This window comes from Chlorocebus sabaeus, chromosome 21, assembly GCF_047675955.1.
Source record: "Chlorocebus sabaeus isolate Y175 chromosome 21, mChlSab1.0.hap1, whole genome shotgun sequence".
NCBI classification, from domain to species: Eukaryota; Metazoa; Chordata; class Mammalia; order Primates; family Cercopithecidae; genus Chlorocebus; species Chlorocebus sabaeus.
The window spans coordinates 73,967,872-73,994,480 of record NC_132924.1 but is presented as its reverse complement, the minus strand read 5'-3'; the positions used below and the strand labels follow the sequence as shown (position 1 = coordinate 73,994,480).

Here is a 26,609-nt window from a genome sequence, read left to right as displayed (position 1 = left end):
CTGACTTCAAATGAGGAATGTGTTCTAAAGGTTTATTTTGGAATGCAGAATGGTTTTTACTGCAGAAAAATGTATATTATAATTATGTCCTTGGCCCACCTATAAATCTTTTCATTCGTTAGGCACCTGAAGTGCACAATTTATGGTATGTTGGAAACACATTGTTGTTATACATGTACAGCATCCCCATGAGAGATGGGGACATTGGGAAGACTGGTGTACTCCTAGCAAATCCTCAGAGGGAAGATCCATTGAAAATGGAGAGAGGGAAGACACAGATACTGGGTCAAATGGGCAGGAAGCAGGGAACCCTGCACAGGGAGTTATTTCTAGCCCCCAGTGACTTCTGTGGAAGGGGCAGGGGTTGAGCAGGCAAGGAGCAACCCATTCTCCCCAGGGGCCCCTGGAATTCTGCCAGCAGGACACTACATGACCCCCAGGGACAATTGAACTGGCAGAGAGAGCTGTTTATAGAAGTAGTACGGGCAGAACTCCAGCCAGTGTGGAACCCAGAGGGTTTGGTGTGGGAGCATCTGGAGTGGAGCACTACCAGTGATGCCCATCCTCCAGGGCTGCCTTGCTCCCATAGGAAACTTGGGTTTCCTATGGTCTAAGAAGGACCTAAGAAAACTGTTAGAGCTGAACATTGCAGGGTAGTCTTGCTGATGAGGCTGGGCCAGTCCAACTGGAGCACCTTTGGTCTGCTGGCCTCTCCTGTGACCCCAGCTAGGCCTGATTCCAGTACAGCCTCAGAAGCCCAGGTTGTGGTGGCATCCTGGTGGCATGCATCATAGCTCTTGCACTGACAGACTGTACTTGACCAGTAGACAGCTCCAGTAGAGTGCCCCAATAGAGTGTCCCTGCAGACATGCACCTGTCCACCTATGCCCTTCTCTTACCACAGTCTCCCCTGAGTTGCTTTGCTGGCACGCACTTGTCCACAACCATCCCCCCACATTGCTTTGCTGAGGCATGTAAGCTTGGGTAGACATTGCCTTCCTTTCCTGCCAGAGGCGTGTGCACCATACTGTGACACAGCTGCCAGTGTGAGTGAACCCCAACTCTCTAACACTCCCCCAACAGTGCTGCCATTGCTGGAGCATTGGCTAGCATGGAAACTGGAGACTGTCAGCTCCACATCCACCCACACCCCACCCCATGCCAATATTGCGACTGGTGCGAAACTACAAAAGTAGACCAACTGATCTGCCCCCAACTCCAGCAGCAGCTGCCATCTACATTAATGCGTGAACACAGGACACACAGTCCCATGCCTGCCAGTGACACATGCCTGTGCTAACATTTTTCCCCATGCAAATGCATGCACAGACACTGGTGAGATCCCGTGCATCTCCACACAATGGTGCCCTGCCAACACTGCAAGTGTCCCAACAAAGGTCAGCACATTTGTAACCATCAATACTCAGCCATGCAACTTGCAGCACTGCTGCTGCTGCTGGCATATACAAATGAGGACCAATCCTGCTGCCACTGCCCTACAAAGTGCTGAGGCTGGAACCACCCATCAGAGAGTTCTAACCAGTTGTCTGGAAACAATTCAGGCCCCTCCAGTGAGTTAGGTTCCTAACCTCCAGGAGCTACAGAATAAAGCTGTGGTCCATACTGGCCCCCTAGAGTTAGAGCACACAGTTCAGGAGTTATGAGTTGAGCCTTGGCCCCCTAAAATCCTTCAAAAATGAAACCAGTCGACTGAACCCACCTTATGCCATAATCAACTCCCCAAGGACATCAAATAGGATAGAAGGAAAAGAAATCCAAAGGTCAGCAACTTCAAAGACTGAAGCAACATCAGCTCACAAAGATGAGAAAGAACCAGCACAAGAACTCTGGCAACTCAAAAGCCCAAAGTGGCTTCTTACCTCCAAATGACACCACTAGTTTCCCAACAACAGTTCCTAACCAGGCTAAGATGGCTAAAATGATAGAAATAAAATTCAGAATATAGAAAGGAATGAAGATTACTAACATACAGGAGAAAGTCAAAACCCAATTCAAGTAATCTAAGGTTTACAATAAAACAATACAGGAACTGATAGACAAAATGGCCATTATATGAACAAACTGATTTGATAGAGCTTAAAAACATGGTAGAAGAATTTCATAATGCAATCACAAGTATTAACAACAGGATTGACCAAGCTGAGGAAAAAAAATCTCACAGCTTGAAGACTGGCTCTCCAAAATGTCTCAGTCAAAGAAAAATAAAAATAAAAAACCGCAAGGAGAATAAATAAAACCTTTGAGAAAGATGGGATTCTGGAAAGAGACCCAGTCCATGACTCATTGGCCTGCCTGAGAGACAGGGTGAGAGACCAAGCAACTTGGAAAACATATTTCAGAATATTGTCCATGAAAATTTACCCAACTTTGCTAGAAAGGTCAACATTAAAATTCAGAAAATTTAGAGAACCCCTGCAAAATACTACACAAGATTCTCCAAGGTCATAATGAAAAAATGTGAAAGGCAGCTAGAAAGAAGGGTCAGCTAACCTACAAAGGGAACCCCATCAGACTAATAGTAGTCCTGTCATCAGAAACCCTACAAGCAAAAGAGATTTGGGGCATTCATCATTCTTAAAGAAAATAATTTTCAACCACGAATTTCATATCTGGTCTAACTAAGCTTTCTAAGTGAAGGAGAAATAAAATCCTTTACAGACAAGCAAATGCTGAGGGAATTCATTACTATCAGACCTGCCTTATGAGAGATCCTAAAGAGAGTACTAGATATGGAAAGGACAGACTGTTACCAACCACTACAAAAGCACATTTAAGTACATAGACTAGTGACACTATAAAGCAACCACACAAACAACTCTGCATAATTAAGAGCTAACAACCTGATGACAGGATCAAATCCACACATATCAATACTAGCCTTGAATGTAAATAGGCTAAATGCCCCAATTAAAAGGCACAGAGTGGCAAGTTGAATAAAGAAGCAAAACCCAACAGTATGCTGTCATCAAAAGACCCATCTCACATGCTGTGGAAGCCATAGGCTCAAAGAAAAGCGATGGAGAAAAATCTACCAAGCAAACAGCAAACAGAAAAAAAGCAGACGTTGTTATTCTAATTTCAGACAAAACAGACTTTAAACTAACAAACATAAAAAAGACAAAGAAGGGCATTACACAAAGGTAAAGGGCTCAATTCAAAAGAAGACCTAACTATCCTAAGTATATACACACACAGCACAGGAGCAGCCAGATATATAAAGCAAGTTTTTAGAGACCTACAAAGAGACATAGATAACCACAAAATAATAATGAAAGATTTTAACACTCCACTCAGAGTATTAGATAGATCATTGAGGCAGAAAGCTAACAAAGATATTCAGGACCTTAACCGAAAACTTGAAGAAATGGACCTAATAGACAGCTACAGAACTCTCCACTCCAAAACAACAGAATGTACATTCTCCTCATCTGCACATGGCACATACTTTAAAGATGATCAAACAGTTGAGCATAAAACAACACTCAGCAAATGCAAAAAACCCAAAATTATACCACACTTTTAGACCATGATATGGTTTGGCTCTGTGTCCCCACTGAAATCTCACCTTGAATTGTAACAATCCCCATGTGTCAATTCCCACGTGGGTGGAGATAACTGAATCATGGGTGCAGTTTCCTCCGTGCTGTTCTTGTGATACTGAGTGAACTCTCATGAGATCTAATGGTTTTGTAAGAGGTTTCCCCATTTGTTCAGCACTCATTCTCTATCCTGCTGCCCTGTGAAGAGGTGCCTTCCACCACGATTGTAAGTTTCCTGAGGTCTCCCCAGCCACGTGGAACTGTGAGTCGACTAAACCTCTTTTCTTTATAAATGACCCAATCTAGGGTATTTCTTTTTTTTTTTTTTTTTTTTTGAGATGGAGTCTTGCTCTGTCACCCAGGCTGGAGTGCAGTGGTGATCTCAGCTCGCTGCCACTTCTGCCTCCTGGGTTCAAACAATTCTCCTGTCTCAGCCTCCCAAGTAGCTGGGACTATAGGCATGCACTACTATGCCCAGCTAATTTTTGTATTTTTAGTAGAAATGGGGTTTCAGCATGTTGGCCAGGCTTGTCTCAAACTCCTGACCTCAGTTGATCCACCTACCTTGTCCTCCCAAAGTGCTGGGATTATAGGCATGAGCCACAGAGCCTGACCTAGTATTGGGTATTTCTTTATAGCAGCATGAGAACAGACTAATGTAGTAAAATTGGTACCAGGAGTGGGGTGCTGCTGTAAAGATACTCAAAACTTTGGAAACAACTTTGGAACTGGGTAACAGGCAAAGGTTGGAACAGTTTGGAGAGCTCAGAAAAAGACATAAAGATGTGGGAAAGTTTGTAACTTCCTAAAGACTTGTTGAATGAATGACTTTGACCAAAATACTGATAGTCATATGGATAATGAAGTCCAGGCTGAGGTAGTCTCAGATGGAGAGGAGGAACTTGTTGGGAACAGGAATAAAGGTGATTTTTGCTATGCTCTGGCAAAGAGATTGGAGGCATTTTGTTCCTGCCTTAGAGATGTGTGGAACTTTGAACTTGAGAGAGATGATTTAGGGTATCTGGTGAAAGAAATTTCCAAGCAGCAAAGTATTCAACATGTGACTTTGGTGCTTTTAAAAGCATTCAGTTTTATGTATTCACAAAAATATGTTTTGGAACTGAAAGTTATGTTTAAAATGGAAGCAGAGCATTAAAGTTTAGAACATTTGCAGCCCCACAAAGTGATAGAAAAGAAAAACCCATTTTCTCAGGAGAAATTCAGGCCAGCTGCAGAAATTGGCTTAAGTAATGAGGAGCCAAATGTTAATCGCCAAGACAATGGGGAAAATGTCTCCAGGGCACGCCAGAGGTCTTCACAGCAGCCCCTTCCATCACAGACCCAGAGGCCTAGGAGGGAAAATGGTTTAATTGGCTGGTCCTAAGATCTTGCTGCTTTGTGCCATCTTGGGACATGGTGCCCTACATGCCAGCTGCTTCAACTCCAGCTGTGGCTGAAAGAAGTAAAGGTACAGTTTGGGCCATTGCTTCACAGGGTGCATGCTCCAAGCCTTGTCAGCATGCAGGTGATGTCAGGCCTGCAGGTGCACAGAAGTCAAGAACTGAGGTTAGAGAACCTCTACTTAGATTTCAGGAGATGTATGGAAACACCTGGATGTCCAGGCAGAAGTCTGCTGCATGGGCGGAGCCTTCATGGAGAACCTCTGCTGGGGCAGTGCAGAAGGGAAATATGGGGTTGGAGCCCCCACACAGAGTCTCCACTGGGGCACTGCCTAGTGGAGCTATGAGAAGAGGGCCACCATCCTTCAGACCCTAGAAAGGTTGATCCACACAGATTTCACCATGTGTCTGTAAAAGTCACTCAACACCAGCCTGTGAAAGCAGCTGGGAGGGGGCCTATACCTTGAAAAGTCACAGGGGTGGAGCTGCTGAAGGCCATGTGAGACCACCTCTTGCATCAGTGTGATCTGAATGTGAGACATGGAGTTGAAGGAGATTATTTTATAACTTTAAGGTTTAATGACTGCCCTATTGGATTTCGAACCTGCATGGGGCCAGTAATCCCTTTTTTTAGGCCAATTTCTCCTACTTGAAATGGGTATATTTACCCAATGACTATATCCCCATTGTATCTGGGAAGTAACTAACTTGCTTTTGCTTTTACAGGCTCGTAGGTGGAAGGGACTTGTCTTGCTTCAAATGAAACTTTGGACTTGAACTTTTGGGTTAATGCTGGAATGAGTTAAGACTTTGGGGGACTGTTGGAAGGGCATAATTGTGTTTTGAAATGTGAAGACATGAGATTTGGGAGGGACCAGTGATGGAATGATATGGCTGCCTCTGTGTCCCCACCCAAATCTTATCTTGAATTGTAACAATCCCCGTATGTCAAGGGTGGGACCAGGTGGAGATAATTGAATCATGGGAGCAGTTTCCCCTATGCTGTTTTTGTGATAGTGAGTGAAATCTCTCATGATCTGATGGCTTTATAAGGGGTTCCCCCACTTGCTCAGCAATCATTCTCTATCTTGCCGCCCTGTGAAGAGGTGCCCTCCACCATGATTATAAGTTTCCTGAGGCCTCTGCAGCTATGTGGAACTTCAAGTCAATTAAACTTCTTTTCTTTATAAATTACCCAGTCTCTTTGATTTCTTCATAGCAGCATGAAAATGAACTAATACAGACCAAAATGCAGTAAAAATAGAAATTAATGCTAAGATAATCCCTTGAAATAATACAATTAAATGGACATTAAACAACTTGCTCCTGAATGACTTCTGAGTAAATAATAAAATTAAGTCAGAAATCAAGAAACTATTTGAAACGAATGAGAAAAAAGGATACCACATACCAGAATCTCTGAGATACATCCAAAGCAGTGATAAGAGGTGAGTTTAAAGTGCTAAGCACCCACACAAAATAGTTAGAAAGATTTGAAATTAACCACCCAACATCATATCTAGAGGAACTAGAGAAATAAGAGGAAATGAAATTCAAAGCTAGCAGGAGACAAGAAATAACCAAAATCAGAACTGAAATGAAGGCAATTGAGACACAAAAACCCTACAAAACACAAACCTTCTTTGAAAGAATTAATAAGACAAATAGACTGCTAGCTAGACTAGTAAGTTTAAAAATACACAAGATCAAAAAAAAAAAAAAAAAAAAAACACATTGAGAAATGACAAAGGGGACATTACCACTGACCACACAGAAATACAAACCCCTTAGAGAAACACCTCTATGCAAACAAACTAGAAACCTAGAAAATGTTAATAAATTTCTGAAAACATATACCATCCCAATATTTAACCAGGAAGAGATTGAATACCTGAACAGACCAATAACAAATTCTGAAATGGAATCAGTCATTAAAAAAAGGCCTATGTAACAGAACAAGCTCAGGACTAGACAGGTTCACTAGCAAATTCTACCAGATGTATAAGGAAGAGCTGATACTATTCTAAAAAAATGAGGAGAAAACATTCCTCCCTAACTCTTTCCATTAGGGCAGCATCATCCTGACACAAAAACTTAGCAGAGACACAACAAAAAAACAAATCTTCAGGCTAATATCATTTATGAACATAGATGCAAAATTCCTCAACAAAATACTAACAAACCAAATCCAGCAGTACATCAAAAAGCGAATCCACCATGATCAAGTAGGCTTCATCCCTAGGATGTAAGTTTTGTTCAAAATATACAAATCAGTAAGTGTAATTCATCACATAAACAGAACTAAAGACAAAAAACAACATGATTATCTCAATAAATACAGAAAAGGCATTAAATAATATCCAATGTCCCTTCATTTAATAACCCTCTACAAACTAGGCATTGTAGGACCATACTTCAAAACAATAAAAGCCATCTATGAAACACTCACAGCCAACATCATACTGAATGGGCAAAAGCTGGAAGAATTCCCCTTGGAAACTGGAAGAAGACAAGGATGTCCTCTCTCATCACTCCTATTCAGCATAGTGCCAAAAGTCCTAGCCAGAGAAAACTGGTAAGAGAAAGAAATAAAAGACATTCAAATAGAGTGGAAACCAAACTATCCTTGTTTGCTGATGATGTGATTCTATATCTCAAAACCCTCAAAGTGTGTGCTCAAATGCTCTTTGATCTGATACACAATTTCAACAAAGCTTCTGGATATGTATATCAATGTACAAAAATCAGTAGCATTGCTATACACCAACAACATCCAAGCTGAGAGCCAAATCGAGACTTCAGTTCCATTCACAATAGCAACAAAAATAATAAAATGCCTAGGAATATAGTTAACCAAAGTGGTGAAATACTTCTACAATGAGAATTACAAAACACTGCTCAAATAAATCAGAGATGATACAAACAAATAGAAAAATATTCCATGCTCACGGACAGGAAGAATCAATATTGCAAAAATGGCCATACTGCCAAAGCAATTGACATCCCTAATACTATTCCTATCAAATTACCAATGACATTCTTCACAGAATTAGAAAAAAAAAATTTAAATTCATATGGAACCAAAAAGGATCTCCAATAGCCAAGGCAATTGTAAGCAAAAGAACAAAGCTGGACGCATCACATTTCCCAATTTCAGACTATACTACAAGGCTACATTAACCAAAACAGCATGGTAGTGATACAAAAACCGACATAGAGACCAATGGAACAGAAAAGAGAGACTACGAATAATTCCCCACACCTACAATCATCTGATCTTTGAGAATATCCACAAAAACAAGCAATGGGGAAAGTATCCCTATTCAATAAGTGGTGCTGGGTTAACTGTTTTGTCCTATGAAGAAGTTTGATACCAGACCCCTTCCTTACACCATCTACAAAAATTAACTCAAGATGGATTAAACACATAGGTCTAAAATAAAAAACTATAAAAACCCTGAATGATAACCTAGGAAATACTATTCTAGACATAGAACCCAGCAAAGACTTCAAGACAAAGCCACCAATAGCAATTGCAACAAAAACAAAAATTGACAAATACGGCCTAATTAAACCAAAGAGTTTCTGCATAGCAAAACAAAACAAAACAAAAAACTATCAACAGAGTAAAGACACAACCGAAAGAATAGAGAAAATATTTGTAAACTATACAACCAACAAAAGTCTAATATCCAGAGTCTGTAAGTAGCCCAAACAAATTTACAAGCATAAAAACAACAAACCCACTAAAGAGTGGGCAAAGGACACAAACAGTTTTCAAAAGAAGACATATATGTGGACAACAAGAACACGAAAAGAAAGCTCAATATCACTAATGATTACAGAAATGCAAATCGAACCACAATGAGATACCATCTCGCACTAGTCAGAATGGCTCTTCTTAAAAAGTTAAAAAAATAACATGCTGACAAGGTTGTGGAGAAAAGGGAACACTTATGCATTGCTGGTGGGAATGTAAACTAGTTAAACTATTGTGAAGGGCCATTTGGTGATTTTTCAAAGAACTTAAAATAGATCTACTATTTGACTCAGCAATCCCATTATTCGGTATATACCCAAAGAAATATGAACCATCTACCATAAAGAGACACACATGCATATGTACATCACAGCACTATTCACAATAGCAAAGACATGGAATCAACCTAAATACCCATCAATGGTAGACTGGATAAAGAAAATGTGATACCTATATACCATGGAATACTATGCAGCCATAAAAAATGAGATCATATCCTTTGCAGCAACATGGATAGAGTGGGAGACCATTATCCTAAACAAACTAACACAGGAACAGAAAACCAAATACTGCAGTTTCCCATGTATAAGTGGAGGCTAAACATTGAGTATATGGACACAAAGAAGGGAACAACACACACTGGGGCCTACTTGAGTGTAGAGGTTGGGAAAAGGGTGAAGATCTAAAACTACTTATTGGGTGCTATGCTTATTACCTGGGTGATGAAATAATTTGTAAACCAAAGTCCTGTGACATGCAATTTACCTATATAGCAAGACCCCACATATACCCCTGAACCTAAAATAAGTTTTCAAAAAAGGAATAGAATGTGTGTTTGTGTGCATGCATGCATGGGTACATATTTGTTAGTGAAGCAGATGGGGATGGGCAATAAGGAGGAATACAATAGCCATTGGGTATGTATACGTAAAAAGAATTAGAACGTTGGTAGAGGAAGGATATGGGAAAATTTCTTTATCATTCTTGTCCTAAGTTGTTATCACTCTCACCACTGAAACACAAGGTCCTGATCTGACATAGAAAAATGAAAAGTAGAAATCAAGTTGGAGAGATTGAACCTATACCAATGTCAGAGATTTCAGTGGAAAAGAAAATGGTGGAAAGACCTACAAGTATTATAAACTGGAAAAGAAAGCTATTTATTCCTGTTGCCAAGTGGCTATGAGAGAAGTATATGAGTCAAGCAGGAAGTAGTAGTCAAGGACTACTAATCAGTGAATAATATTATAATTGACTGTTACTGAATTATAAAATAGCATCTTCCAATTAGTGTTTTAGGGACTACTTATACACTTACCAGGCATACTGCTATAGATTAGTGCATTCAATTATTCATACCTGAAGTCTATCAGTTAAAATTTCCTAAAAATTCACTTTTAGACATCTGAGGCTACATTGCCTCTAGAAATGCAAGGAAGACTGAGCCAAATATGGGAAAAAAATAAAGAATACAGAATTAATCAAATATATTCTCTATTGCCCCCATTCCCTGATTACATGCAAAGTTGTCCATAATTTTTAAACCTATTAAAGGATATTTGGAGGATGCAGTCTTAAACAACTTTGGCTCATCCATTCAATTATTTGCAATGAAAGCCTACTGAAAATATATCTTTGATGTAACTTTCACTTTTACTGAAATATTACGATTTGTACTTAAGAACAATAACTTTTTATAAAAAATGTCACATGGAAGCAAGAATGTGGACATACAACACATGGATTGGGAGAAAATATTTGCAAGACATATATCTGATAAGGGGTTACTATGCAAAATTTATAGGAAACTCAAACAACTCAATAGCAAGATAACAAACAACTCAATTAAAAAATGGGCAAGAAGCCGGGTGTGGCGGCTCATGCCTGTAATCCAGAACTTTGGGAGGCTGAGGTGAGAGGATTGCCTGAGCTCAGCAGTTCGGGAGCAGCCTGACCAACATGACGAAATCCCATCTCTACTAAAAATACAAAAAATTAGCGTGGTGTGGTGGTGCACGCCTATAGTCCCAGCTATTTGGGGGCTGAGGCATGAGAATCGCTTGAGCAGAGGTTGCAGTGAGCCAAGATCGTCAATCCAGCGTGGGAAAGAGAGCAAGACTGTCTCCGAAAAAAAAGAAAAAAGAAAAAAAAAATTAGGCAGGAGAGCTGAATAGACATTTCTCAAAAGAAGACAAACAAATGGCCAAAAGACATATTTAAAAAATGCTCAATTCACTAATCATTACAGAAATGCAAATTAAAACAATAATGATGTATCACTTCACATCTGTCAGGATGGCTATTATCAAAAAGATGAAAAATAAGTGTTGGTAGGGATGTGGTGAAAAGGGAATCTGTACATTGCTGGCAGAAATGTAAATTAGTACAGCTGTTATGAAAAACTGTATGGAGTTTCTAAAAAAATAGAATTACCATATGATCTAGCAACCTCATGTCTGGGTATTACTCAAAGATTTGAGATGAGATTGTCAAAGAGCCATCTCTACTCCTCTGTTCATTGAAGCGCCATTCACAATAGCCAATTCGTGGAATCAACCTAAGTGTTCATCAACAGGTGAATGGATAAAGAAAATATTATATATATATAAATTATATATTTAATACATATTTATAATATATTTAATATATTTTTATATTTTATATACATAAATAAAATATATATAACATATATATAATATATAATATATAAATATATATAAAATATAATATTATATATATATATAATTGAATACTACCCAGCCTTTAGAAAGAAGGAACTCCTGTCATGTGTAGCAACATGGATGGGACTGGAGAACATTACATTAAGTAGAATAAGCTAGGCACAGAAAGACAAGTGCTACATGTTTTTGCTTGTATGTGAAATCTAAAACAACTGAACTCATAGAAGCCAAGAGTAGAATGGTGGTTACAGAGGGTAGGGGGGTGTGGGAATGAAAAGATGATCAAAGAGTACAAAATCTCAGTGAAATAGAATTTTCTTTTTTAGATTTACTGCACAATATGGTGAACGTAGTTAACAACAGTGTATTGTACATTTCCAAATTGCTAAGAGAATAAATTTCAAATGTTCTCAAAGAAAAAGTAAGTATTTGAGATGATGGATATGATAATTAGCTTGATTTACTTATTCCATCTTGTATTAATAAATCATAGCATCATTTTGTAATCTATAAATGTATAGAATTATAAATTGTCAATACAGAATAATTTTTAAAAAATCATGTGACTACTCAAGAATAATTTTCAAAATCAAGAAAAATATTGGAGGCTACAAACTTCATTATAAATGAATTTTTATTGCCTTGGTGGTAAGGCAGAGAGGACAATAAGAAAAATATTACACTAAAAAATATATCTTTGTGAGGCCAAGGTGAGTGCATCACAAGGTCAAGAGATCAAGATCATCCTGGCCAACATGGTAGAACTCCATCTCTACTAAAAATACGAAAATTAGCTGAGTGTGGTGAGTTCCAGCTACTCGGCAGGCAGAGGCAGGAGAATCGCTTGAACTCGGGAGGTGGAGGCTGCAGTGAGCCAAAATCGCTCTACTGCACTCCAGCCTGGTGACAAAGCGAGACTCCATCTCTCTCTCTCTCTCTCTCTCTGTTTATTTATATATTTATATTTATAGACACACACACACGTGCATATACACAGATACACACAGGATGCCTAATTTCACATTTTGGGTTGGTGCTAGAGAGGCAGAGGTCTAAAGGAAGCCGATGGTTAACTACGTCCTATGGGTAGGCTCAGGGAACAGAAAATATTTTTATACTGTTCAATGACTTACCTTTATACAGAACATTATTATCTTATTACGAGAATCAGGGGCCAGCACAAATACTGCTTTTCCACATTTGTAACAAAATTAATTTTTTGCCTAATATAACTTTTATCTTTAAAACCCAATTACATCCCTGCCTAACTGATGACTTAAATTATTCTCTCAATAATGACAAACATTTCAAATACATGAGTGCAACAATACATGCTCGGTGTTAGTTATAAAAGTCCAGGAATGCTTCATGTCATAAAAGAGGGCTCAGACATTACTATATATTTTTTGTTTTGGACTGAGGCTATTGTCTTGGTAATGAAAGAGGCTTTTTTTTTTTTTTTTTTTTAACAAATTACCCATTCATGTAGAAGTTTCATTTGAATGGAATTTTACTGTCTTTTGCTAAATAATCAACTTTATGCATTAACCAACATAATTTTGTTTTTGAAAGTAAGTATAAAAAACACAAATACTGTATTTTAAATAGTCTATTTCATGTTTATGGAAGTATGTGGCCAAGTATCATTAGTATTTTCTGAGGTAGCATTACTATAGATTGCCCCAGAAACCTGTTTTTATTTTATACTACTTAAAATCATACTACAGCAATGAAAAACAACTATTCTGCATAATCGTTTCAGAAAGTAGTGCCATGATTGCTAGCTTTTAGTGAGTAATACTTTTAAGGATATCTAATTGCTGACTCCTAAAAATCTGGAGAAATGGTTGAAGTCTGTAATATTTTTAAAATAAACTATCCATTAGCCTGAGAGTCATACTGTATTAATAAAATCTACAAAGCAGCTATCAATTTTATTAATAATTATAAGAATATTTGAAGTCATTAATTAAAGAAGAAAACTGATTTTAGAGATGTTATTAAAGATGGGGTATTTGAGATAGAAAACACCTTTTTAAAATAAAGACCCCCCAAACCCAGCATGTAATCTTTATCAGTTTCACAGCTATCATTACATTTGATGACCTGAAATGTTTATATTTTTTTATTCTACCTTCAAACTAGGCAATTCTGTTTTGCAAGTGAGAGAGCATATCATTTTAGAACTGATTTTTAACTTAAGTTATTTAGTGTAAAATGCAGAATAGGAGGCTCAGAGTAGTAAAATTAAATTACTTAAAGTTTTGTTCACTCGGTGTTAATTAACCACAATAATACTGTTGCTTTCTCTGTGTGTAAAATATTACCTATTTCAAGGTTTTAAAATATTTATTACTGCATTTATTCAACAAGAGAACTGTAAATGGTAAAGAGGGTGGTGTTCCAATTTACCAATAATCAAGTTTAGAGATGAATTGACTCTCCTAAACTCACACAACAGAGATGTAATGTTTACTCTGGTCTCTTGTTTTTGTGCCAAGCAATTTCTTCCCCGTGCTAGAAATTCTTAACTAGAGAGGGAAGAAGGATGGGCACAGAAAAGGGCATATCCCCCAAATATTATTATTACCTAATTTATTTTGCAAGTGACACATTAGACTCCTCATTCAATACCTCTGAGGCATTGAATGCCTCATTCAAAGCCACCCCCACTGAGGAATATATCACATCCTCCATGGGTACTGGGCCCAACAACAGACCTTGAACTCCTATTTCAAGTGTAGGTTCTAACCTTATATGCAAAAGGCTGAGTTTAATGTTCGAGGAAGTGAAACATGGTATCCAGGAGTTGGTGACTGAAATAGATTTGGATTTGGTGAGGGAAGAATCAACAATTTTGCCAAGATTTCTGTGTTCACATAGGCAGCACACATAGAAAACTGGAATGATACAGCGAAGATGAGCATGGCCCCTGCACAAGGATGACCCACAAACTCATGAAGCATTCCATTAAATAAAACAAGCAAACAATTTTGCCAAGATTTATAGCAGGGTGATTGAGAAAATGATGGTAACATTGACACAGATTAGATGTTGGGACAAGAAGGTATTTCATTTCACTTTGTTTTTAAGGGTGTGGCAACCTGACAGGCCACAGGGACATAGTTTTCTGTTTTTGTTTGTTTGTTTGTTTTTGTTTGTTCCTTGGTTTTAACACATAGTGAATTTGGGACTAAAAATAAGAAAGCAGATGCAAACATGCTAAATGCATGTACATAGCAGGTGTTTAAGCAGACATTGGGTGGGTGAACACAAAAGAAGGTAACAGAAGAGAGAATCTACCATATTAATGGGAATGGCATTACCACGGCATATCCTTCTCAAATTATTGATTTTATCTTCCACTTAAAATCAGGAGATACTATGAAAATTAGAACAGAAATCTCAGGATCCTTCTTCAGAATAGAGTTCCCAAAACTTCATTTTAGTATCATGCTTTTCAGTTCATATGACTTGGATTATTTATATACAACACTGAAGGACAATTTGTATGCAAATATTGTTGGCACAAGTCCATGATTAAATTGCAAAAGCTTGGAATGATATGGAACGTATCACTGATTACTTTCACAAGCGGCTCTCAGAAACAGAATCTCAATAAATCACTACCATTCTTCTACATTTTATACATCTGAACGACTAGCACCTTATCAGCATGCTAAGAGTTAGATATAGCAATCATGTTCTTCATGAGCATGATACAAATCTACCAAGAAGCTGCTACAAATTCATCCCTTACTCTTGTTATCATGTTTACAATTACTTTCCCTTTGCCCGTTTTACATGGTTCATATCTCTGCTCAAATATTACTCCTCACCCTATCTCCTACAACTCCATTCTCGTCATTCACCATTCTCAAACTCAACTTGTTTACATGGCACTTACCACTATCTAAACTTATATATTTACTTGTTTATTGCCATCATCCCCTACAATGAAAATTTTATGAGAGATGAGCCTGACACTTAGTAGTTATTCCGTAGGTATTTGCTCAATGACAAATGAAATGGATGAAATACAAAGCATTTTTGGAGAGGCTATAAACCTCTCATATACAGAACAGTAACAGTATAACAGTAATAATATCACGTTATATCTCAAAATACCAAATTTTCCTATATTAAATGCTTAATAAGCTTCATGAAATTTATATTGAGAGCTCAATCTGGACAACTATAAAGGGCAATTAGCAAGTATTCTAAATTATGCCAACTCTTTAGAGTTCCGCAACAATGACTAATTGTTGATATTTTGAGATAATTTTATATATTGATTAAAGGTGTCTTTATAAAGGAAAAGTGTTTACTGAATGTGGCTTCCTGATGTAAAATGTGTATTTAGTTTCTCTTATTAATAATCAAAAATTGTTCATAATCAAAGCACATTTGTTTTATTAAAAAAGTTTAAGTATATGATGATTTATGACTTTACTGAGTTTTATTTCTGCTTTAAATGTTATATAATAATTGATTTAGAGTTATCATCCAAATAATCATCTTACATAATCATCAAATAAAAAATAAGAATATAAAAATAATCCTTACTATTTTCAGTATATTCACACCAGGTATGAAACTATAGAGAACATAAACTATTGTGCAAACATATTATATTACAAGATTGTACCATAACATAATGGCACCAACTTTAATATATAATTTTAGCCCTCAGTTGAGCTATATTTCATTATATTAAGTAAAAATGAAAGCTTTTGACCTAGTGAATCATTATGAGGAAAAATGGATGGCAAATGCAATTAATTTTAATATGTAAGTTTTATGCTTCAAAGTAGTATTTGCTAAACAAATACTCTCTGTCATTCTTTTGGTTTTGATCAGTATAAGACTGCAGGGGCCAGGCATGGTGGTTCACGCGTGTAATCTCAGCATTTGGATGATTTGCCCAAGGCGGGCAGATCATCTGAGGTCAGGAGTTTGAGACCAGCCTTACCAACATGGTGAAACCCCATCTCTACTAAAAATACAAAAAATGAGCTGGGTGTGGTGGTGGGTGCCTGTAATCCCAGCTGCTTGGGAGTCTGAGGCAGGAGACTCACTTGAACCTAGGAGGTGGAGGTTGCAGAGAGCCGAGATTGCACCAATGCACTCCAGTCTGGGTGACAGAGCAAGACTCTGTCTCAGGAAAAAAAAAAAAAAGAAAAAGACTGCAGGGCACATTACCCACTATTAGAGTGGAACATCAAGTCTAGATTTAGATTTACTTTTTAACCATCAACTTATTATCAAATGTTAATTTTTAAAAATATGTACACATCTGAAGCACTCCATTAGTAGCTTTCAGGGACTCTATTATTAAAATTCAGCCTGTAGCAAAGGACATTAGTAAAAGGAAAGAGTTTCTAAACAAAATATTTAACACTCAAAGTAGTAAACATATGGACAAGAATGTAGGAATTTCATCAGTCAGTTTTTACTAGATGTATCCAGACAAATAAGTAACTTTTAAACTTTTCTAAAATCTGAAATCACTTTAACATTTCCAGAGGTCTTTTAAAGATCTTTTGAGAAGGACAGGCTACAGCTTGGTGGAGCTATTCATTTACTGTGACAAATTATTTTCCTGTGATGAGGAATGGTTGTACTAGAAGATATAAATTAATTGATAAGTACATGAGTTGTCAAAAAATGGTTTCATCAAAATACTAAAAGCCAGGAGATTTTTTTTTTTTTTTTTTTTTTTTTTGTGACGGAGTCTCGCTCTGTCACCCAGGCTGGAGTGCAGTGGCCAGATCTCAGCTCACTGCAAGCTCTGCCTCCCGGGTTCATGGCATTCTCCTGCTTCAGCCTCCCAAGTAGCTGGGACTACAGGCGCCCGCCACCTCGCCCGGCTAATTTTTTGTATTTTTTAGTAGAGACGGGGTTTCACCGTGTTAGCCAGGATGGTCTCGATCTCCTGACCTTGTGATCCGCCCATCTCGGCCTCCCAAAGTGCTGGGATTACAGGCTTGAGCCACTGCGCCTGGCCAAGCCAGGAGATCTTTGAACCACAGTCCAGGTTTAGAAGACCTAGTGAAGGGATGCTCTTGGATCTGTTCTACCTATGGAACTCTCTTTTGCTTCTTCCCAGGTCTCCTTTGTTTCTGTGCTAGTGAAACAAAAATCCTGGATGCAGAACTCCTCCATGTATTATCTATACTGAAAATTTCAGAAGGTGATGAACTATAGGCAAATGTGCTTTAAAATAAAGCTTAACTTGATCCAAGCAAGATGTATAGCTATATGTTTCTTAAATGTTTTATACCATTTGATAACCTATGTGAAGGAAGTCTTTGTTTAAACACAACTCAAATAGCCATTTTCGTTTTGACTTTTTGTTTGTTTTCTTTGATAGTATGTATTATAATTTTCATTAAAATATTTCAGAATAAACATTTTATATATGTGTTTTCTATGTCTATGTCTGTGTAAGATGTGTAAGTAAACTTTAATCTACACCTTATGGACAATTAGTTAGCAAAGGAATAACTTAACCAAGACTCAACACTCTAAAGGAGATTACTTAGGGATTTCAAATGTTTGCACATCTACATTGGATTGTTATTAATTTCTATTAGGAATCTTGGAAATGAATTTCTATTGCCAAAATTAAGCGTGTTCAGGATATATAGTTGGTTAGAAAAATTGTAGTGGATTCATTGTTATTACATGAACAAAGCATAATAACTTGGCCCAATAGCTTAATATAATAAGGGCAGGGCTTTTGGTCTTCTCCGTCAGAGGTACATAAAGTTCAATCCAGTGGTAGTGGGTGAAGTGGTTGACACTGTAAATAACTTGAGGGTAAAAAACATCTGTAGCAATTTATCAGAGTTTTATATCTTTTTTTATATCTTTGAGTTCTAAATATACTAACAAAACAAACACACCAACAAAAACAACTAGAAACTTGCATTTTGTATTTTAAAAATGTTCTAGTAATTCACTATTAATTTTTAGTATAGTTTAAAAAAATATTAGTCTTCAAAAGATTAAGAAAAAAATAATATATTGAGACACACTAGCCTAGTTCCTTGTTAGCTTTATATTCTTCCATCTACCCTAAATAGAAATTATTGGGTTTGCTATCATAATATCACTGAGTTTTCCAAAAGAGTAATCCTTTAATGCATGGAGCTGTCACGGGACCTGAAGGCTGAGGAAATTGCGTGAATGTTTGCTTTTTACCATTTCCTGTCCTTTTGCTTTTCCTTTCCTTGTTTTTTTCTGCTTAATAAAAATATTGCTATGTTTGACAAAATTTGACCTGTCAAATGTAATGCAATGATCTTCAAAATTAAATTACATTTCAATGTAATACCCTACCTGGTATCCAGGTTGTGGGTGGCTGTACAAACTCCAATACTTACCAAATAACTTTCCAGTTGCTAAAATGCCAAATAGGCTTTTGCCATTTCTTTCCCAAGTTCAATCAGCCTTTTGCCACTGCTCCTATTTTGAAACCCATGTAATTTGTATTTCCTGTTGTTTTTTTCAAAGGCTCAGATGTATAGACTCATTACTAAGAAGGTGAATACACAATCTTTGTGAAAGAGCAGAATTATATATGAAGTTATAAAAGATACCCAAAGAACTTTCTCCAGGGGATTATAACTAAATCTTCACTCCCAGCTGCCTCACTTGTCAATTAGCCAGAGTGTGACCAAAACGGCAGCAGGTAAATGTGAACAATCCAATACTGACCATAAGCACATAAGATGAAACCACTCACCCTTGTCCTTCTTCAGGGTAGAAATCTGCTTCAGTAGTACTTTCAAATACAAAGGATAATAATATGGCAATAACAACTGGCAGAGTTCCCAGATTTTACTGCTGTCTAATTTTGTATTAACTTCAAGAAAGATGAATTTCTTAATAAGGAATTAGGGCTTTGAGTTGCTGTCTAGAGCAAACTGGCAATTTGACTGATATCCTACATGTAAACCTTAATGATTACCACTGAGATATTTAAGTCTGCAGTTGCTCCCACTAGGTTTATTACGAGAGAAATAATCACCTTTACAGATGTCTTTTGACACATAATAAATTGAAAAGCATGAAGTATTTGTTTTGGAATATCTACTTTCCAAAAACATGACTATTTTTGAATCAGTGTATTCCCACAAAAAAAAAGCATGTGTGGTGGGGGGGCGGTGGGGGAGAGGTGGGGCGAGCATGTGTTGCTACTCTGGAAGTTAAGGTGATTGAAATATTGTTCTATTGTTGCTCTACCAGGATCAATTTAGTTTTGCTTTATGAAACATTTGAAATGAAAAGCAGTGTAAATCTACTAAGACTTAAAAGTGATTCATACTATGTGATTGTGGAACTGGGTTTATCTGTCTGACATTATTAGTAAAATAGTTGCCTTATGTCACATAAATATCTGGACCATCACAACACTACCCTGTTAGCAAATTAAAATACCTCTTTAAAAACCCCTCACAAGTCACCTTTTATATAGTCTTCCTAAAAATAGGTAAAGGCATAATTATGTAAATCATCATAAGGTGCACAGTAATTTGGCTCAAGGATGATTATAAGATTTTAAAATATGTAAAATGGGATACATATCTGCTCATAAAATCAAGTATTTAATTTATTCTTTGTTAGTAAACCTATTAATTTCTTACATTAAGAAGACTTTCCCCTACAAATAATATAGAATTTCTGATTCAGTCTAGATTCGTGGAGAGCATTTAGTTACTTTTCCAAACATGAAATCATAAATGAAGAAGATGAGAGAAACCCAATTCTTAATCCTGTAAGTTATTTGAAAGTATACTTTTCATTAATTTTGGCTTTAAAAATTGAACTTAAAATCTTCATAGAGATATTTCATGTTGTTAGTACATTGACTAATCTAAAAATTCTTTGAATGGAAATATGTAAGGTGAGAGAACATGACATTGATAACACACAGACATGTGCAAAGCACCCACAGGAAGACCTGCCCATCAGAAATATGAGGAGTCAGCAAATAAATGATTCAGGATTTCTTCACCATCAAATGCCACTTTGTAAAATGTGACAGACCAGGAAGTTAGGATGATCTAAATTAAACTGAAGCCCACATGTATAATCCCTCACAGTTTCTAAATAACTTTCACGGATAGCATCTCATTTCGTCTAAAAAACATTAAAAGGTAAGCAAAGCCAGCAAGTATTTTCATCTCTTATTTGAGGAAGCCAATGTAAAAATAGGATAATTGACTTGAGGATTATCACACAACTGGTATGGAGAGATGTTAGATTCTTTGGTACTTTCACTCAATTCATCCCCACATCCTATGTGTCAGGAAATGGGCATGTTTCCTACACGACTGAGGATTAATGATCCTAGCCCATGACCCACCACTAAATTAATATGTTCCGTAGAACTAGGGATGTCATGATACTAGTCAAAGAAATCAAGTTGGCTGTGGATAAAGAGGATAATTTTAGCTTTGTCTCCTTTTTGTTTAAAGCCGTTAAGCAAGATTTAAGCAGTTATAGCTGGATTAAAAATCTCAATCTTCCATCCTTATACCACTACAAACTCTGTGGGAGATTTGAAACACATGTCTGTATTTTCAGGGATTTTTTTCCCCTGAGAATCCTCAATGCACAAAAGAAGCAAAACAAGTTGATATCAAGAAATGAAGGGCATATGAGGGTAATGGATGGATAAAGAGCCTAAACTCAAAGTGAAATAATAAAGTACAAATCAATGAGTGGATAAAATAACTACCAGTGGTAAATTTTAACATTGGTGAATCCCCCTCAAAAACTCAAATCTATTAAGAGTCAATTTTAAGAAATTGAGGAGTTTCAGAAAACCAGATGTAAGAATTATGTTAATCTTTTATGTCTTGCTCACTTCTTAAACAAGATGCCTGCCTTTCATTCATGTAGGGTTTCACTGTCAAGTAAGCATTCCAAAATCCAAGATAAACCTTCACATTGACACTTAAACCTTTTTTTGACATTTGGTCAGAGCTGAAAATCCAGCCAACCATGATTTTTTGACAGAATGACAGAAATAAGCAAAGCAGTTTCCTCATTCCTTTTGTTCATGTAAGCAGCAATATAATAACTAAAACATCTTCCCAAAGTATGTTCCACAAGATGTTAACAGCTATTATGTGGGAAAAAAATGTTCCATGGTCAAATAAATTTGACAATCATTGTGTAAAACCAAATTGAGAAATTCTCTTTATTTCAGGGGCCCTTATGACCATAATTATACTTCTGGTTATAAAACCCCTATGTTTCATGACTATGTACTAGGAATTGTGGCTCTAAGGAAAGGGTCTAGTTATTCTTCCTACTACGAGCATAACTGGAGTCCTGGAACTTGACCAGGCCTAACACACTGAAATAGTAAAGAGCTTCTCTGTATGTTCTGGGCTTCATGTGCCACCTTTGCTTAGGAATACAATCGCCTAAATTTGGAAGAATTTTATGCTTGCTAATAGATCAAGGTTGCCACTTAGTTCCACTGAGAGTAATTATTTTTTTAAAAAACAAAATCACAATACCAATATTACACTTAGAAAATGTGATAAAGCCCTAATCATCAAATATCTAAGTCAGAGCTCAAATTTTCCAAATTATGGCAGAATTTTTAAACAGATGATTTGTTTTAATGACCATGCAAGTTCCCCTTGCATGTGATTGATATGTCATGTAAGGGTACTAGTAATATATAGGTGTGCTTTTCCTTCCTTCTTTTTTGTCTTCCAATATTTGTCATTGTTCTTAAACTGGAAAATTTTTCTTGTAGAGTTTCTCACCTTCTGAATTTTAAGGATTGTATCTTACTATGCCTTTTAACATGTTCCTCTGTCCCTTGAACCTTCTGCAGTCTTGTGGATAAATCTAAAGGCTTGACTTGGTTCAGGTTTAATTTTTAATTTCTGTCTACTTACCAAAGATCTTTTGTATGTCCATCAAGAGTCATGTAATGTCCAGAAGTTTCTCTTTTTGTGACATTAGTAGTAGCCACTGATGACCACGGTCTAGATTGATTATTTCATTAAAGGTTTTCAAGTGACAGTGATATTCTAACTTTATTATTTCATCTTCATTAGCTGGCATATTTTTATAAAGAGAAACTCAGTCTCATCAACTACGTGGTTAGAGTTTTTACAAGAAAGTCAGGTAAAATGTTGTCTCCATTTCTTTACCAGATTACAGATTACGGAGATGGTTCATCAGCTTCCTCCAAACAAACTGAGAAGCTCTTTTTTTTTCTTTTTAATTCATGTAATTTTTATTATTATGAGCTCCTGGATTACAAAATATTTTGTGTTTTTAAATCCATTGTCATTACTATTTTTCTTGATGATAATTTTGTACCCCTTTTTATGGCCAATAGAAGCTTCTTTCAGTTCACTTTTGAATCTTTCTGTTATGAGCCAGTAGACTTTGATAACTCTATTGCATTCGGGTTATACTTTCATTTTTTAAAAAGTAAAATATTTTTATTCCCTTACTTGTTTTAAGACAAAAGGTAGCAATCATGCACCATTTTCTCTACCTTGAATTTTGTTCATCAAGAATCATATATGGAGATAATTTTCATTTCTTTTTACAGCTCTATAGTATGTCACTGTGTATGGAATATAATTTCTTCAATGAATTCCTTTTTGATGCACATTTGGGTTGCTTCAAGACTTTGCTTTTCTAAAATATGCTGCTATAATGCAGTCTTGCCTGCATTGCTTTTAAATTCTATTCATGTTGCTGTGTGTCTAGTCTGTTGTTTTTAATCATGTCAAGGTACTTCATGGTACACATAGATAAACATAATTTTGTAAAAACCACAGAGGCAGAATCCACCAATGATTCTCATTTGTAAATATATAAACAATTTACTGTATTATAAATTGATAGTTTTTGCAATTACATAAATTGCTTTTCACTGTCTGATATAGTTTGGCTGTGCCCCCACTCATTCATCTTGAATTGTAATCTGAATTGTAATCCCCACGTATTGGTGGAGGAACCTTGTGGGAGGTAATTAGATCATGGGGCTGGTTCTCCCCACACCCCATGCTGTTCTCGTGATACTGAGTGAGTTCTTATGAGATCTGATGGTTTTATAAGGGGCTTTCCCCACCTTTGCTCTGCACTTCTCTCTCCTGCCGCCATGTGAAGGGTATGTTTGCTTCCCCTTCCATCACGATTGTAAGTTTTCTGAGGCATCCCCAGCTATGCAGAATTGTGAGTCAATTAAACCTCTTTTTGTTTTTAAAATAAATTACCCAGTCTCGGGCGTTTCTTCATAGCAGCATGAGAATGGACTAATATAATGTGTCATAATTCTTTTTTTTAATAAAAAAATACATAGATTATTTCTTCTGGAAGAGTTATAGCTTTACTCACAGGCAACAAACACAAAAACAGACAAATATAATTACATCAAGCTAAAAAGCTTCTATATAGCAAGGGAAACAACCAATAGAGTGAAGAGACAACCTACAGAATAGGAGAAAATATGTGCAAACTATTCATTTAACAAGGGATTAATAACCAAAATATATAAAGAACTCAAGCAACTCAACACTAAAAATAATAATCCCAGTAAAAAGTGGGCAAAGAGGTTGGGTGCGGTGGCTCACATCTGTAATCCCAGCACTTTGGGAGGCCAAGGTTGTCAGATCACTAGAGGTTAGGAGTTCGAGACTAGCCTAGCCAACATGGTAAAATCCTGTCTCTACTAAAAATATAAAAATTAGCCAGGCATGGGGGCAGGTACTTGTAATCTCAGCTACTCATAAGGCTGAGGCAGGAGAATTCCTTGAACCCAGGAGGTAGAGGTTGTAGTAAGCTGAGATCATGCCCTGCACTCCAGTCTAGGCAACAGAGTAAGACTCCATCTCAAAAAAAAAAAAAAAAAAAAAAAAAAAAAAAAAAAAAAAAAAAATTGGTCTAAGAACATGAACAAACATTTATCAAGAGAATACATACAAATGGCCAACAGGTATATGAAAAACTGTCCAACATCACAAATCATAAGAGAAATGCAAATCGAAACCACAGTGAGATATTATTTTACCCCAATTAAAATGGCTGTTATCAAAAAGACTAAAAATAACAGATGCTGGTGAGGATGTGGAAAAGGAGAAAACTCCTGTACACTGTTGGCGGGTATGTAAATTAGTGCAGCCACTATGGAAGAAAATATAAAGATTCTTCAAAAAACTAAAAAATAGAACTACCATATGATCTAGCAATCTCATCCTGGGCATATATCCAAAAGAAAAGAAATCAATATATCTAAGAAACATCTGCATTCCCATGGTTATTGTGGCACTATTCACAATAGCCACAATATGGAATCAACCTGAGTCCATCAAGAGATGAATGAATAATGAAAATGTGGTATATATACAAAGTGGAATGCTACTTGGGACGCTGAGGTGGGAGGATCACCTGAGCCCAGGAGTTCAAGGCTGCAGTGAGCCATGATCATGCCACTGCAATCTAGACTGGGTGACAAAATGAGACATTGTCTTTTAAATTTGATAGATAGATAGGAGATATACACATATATGTGTACATACACAATGAAATATTATTCAGTCATAAGAAGAATAAAATCCTGTCATTTGCAGATGTGGATGAGCCTGGAGGACATTATGTTAAGTGAAATAAGACAGGCATGGAAACACAAATGTCATGTTTCATTTATATGTTGATATGATTAGGCTTTGTTTCCCTACCCAGATTTCATCTGGAATTGTAATGCTCATAATCCCCATGGGTCAAAGGAGAGACCAGGTGGAGGTAATTGAGTCATGAGGGTGGTTTCCTGAATGCTGTTCTGATGATAGTGAGTTCTCACTGTATCTGATGGTTTCATAAGGGGCTCTTCCTCCTTCACTTGGCACTTCTCCATCCTGCTTCCTTGTGAAGAAGGTGCCATGTTTCCCCTTTGCCTTCCACCATGATTGTGTTTCCTGAGGCCTCCCCAGCCATTCTGAACTGAGTCGATTAAACCTCTTTCTTTTATAATTTTATAAATTATCCAGTCTTGGGAAGTTATTTATAGCAATATGAAAATGGACTAATACATATGTGGAAGCTAAAAAATAAAAGGTTGATCCTCATGGAGGGTGGTTATCAGAGGCTGGGAAGAGTAAAGGGAGGGAGAGGATGAAGAGGTGGTTAATGGATACAAAACTACAGTTAGATAGAAGGAAAGTTGGTGTTTGATATAGTTTGGCTCTGTGTACCCCCATGAATCTCACCTTGAATTGTAATCCCCATAATCCCCACATGTCAAGGGTAGGACCCAGGTGGAAGTAATTGGACCATGGGGGTGGTTTTCCTCATGCTGTTCTCATGATAGTGAGTGAGGTCTCACAAGATCTGATGGTTCTCACAAGTGTCTGGCATTTCCTCTGCTTGCACTCACTCCATCCTGTCACCCTGTGAAGAAGATGCCTGCTTCTCCTTTCTGCCAAGATTGTAAGTTTCCTGAGGCCTCCTCAGCAATGGAGAACTATGAGTCAATTAAACTTCTTTCCTTTATAAATTACCCAGTCTCTTGTATTTCTTCATAGCAGTGTAAGAATGAACTAATACAGTGCTTGATAGCACAATATGGTAACTATAGTTATCAATAATATATTATATATTTCAAATAGCTAGATGTTCTCAACACAAATAATGATAAATATTTTATGTGATTTATATCCCAAGCACTCTAATTTGATCATTACACATTCTACACATATATCAACATACCACATGTACCTCATAAATATGTATAATTATTATGATTCAACACAAAAAACTTATTGTTTTACCTAGAAATGTAGCTAGGGATTTAATTTTCTTGACTCTCTATTTCTTTTCTCTTCTTTTATTATTTTTTAAGAGACAAGGTCTTGTGCTCTGACACCTCAGTGGAGTAGAGTGGAGCAATCATAGCTCACCTCAGCCTCAAACTTTTGGGCTCAAGTGATCCCCCTTCCTCAGACTTTCCAGTAGCTAGAACTAGGCATGCACCACCACAAGTGGATAATTTTTTCTTTTGTGTAGAGACAGAGTCTCACTATGTTGGCCAAGTTGGACCGGAACTTCTGGCATCAAGTGCTCCTCCTACCGCAGCCTCCTAAAGTACTGGGATTACAAATGTGAACCAGTGCACCAGACCCAAGATCCACTATTTCTTAGAGATAAACAATCTTTTTCTTCT

At 36.9% G+C, this 26,609-nt stretch overlaps 1 protein-coding gene and 1 non-coding gene across 7 annotated transcripts in view; one reads left to right on the top strand and one right to left on the bottom strand.

Annotated features, from left to right (window-relative positions):
• MAGI2 (membrane associated guanylate kinase, WW and PDZ domain containing 2) overlaps positions 1-26,609 on the bottom strand; it is a 1,465,424-nt gene that overhangs the window by 1,026,982 nt on the left and 411,833 nt on the right. The gene's annotated exons all lie outside the window — the stretch shown is intronic.
• Positions 14,273-14,378, top strand: LOC119626377 (U6 spliceosomal RNA). Its single transcript, XR_005242545.1, has one exon. It is a non-coding gene; the product is annotated as a U6 spliceosomal RNA (small nuclear RNA).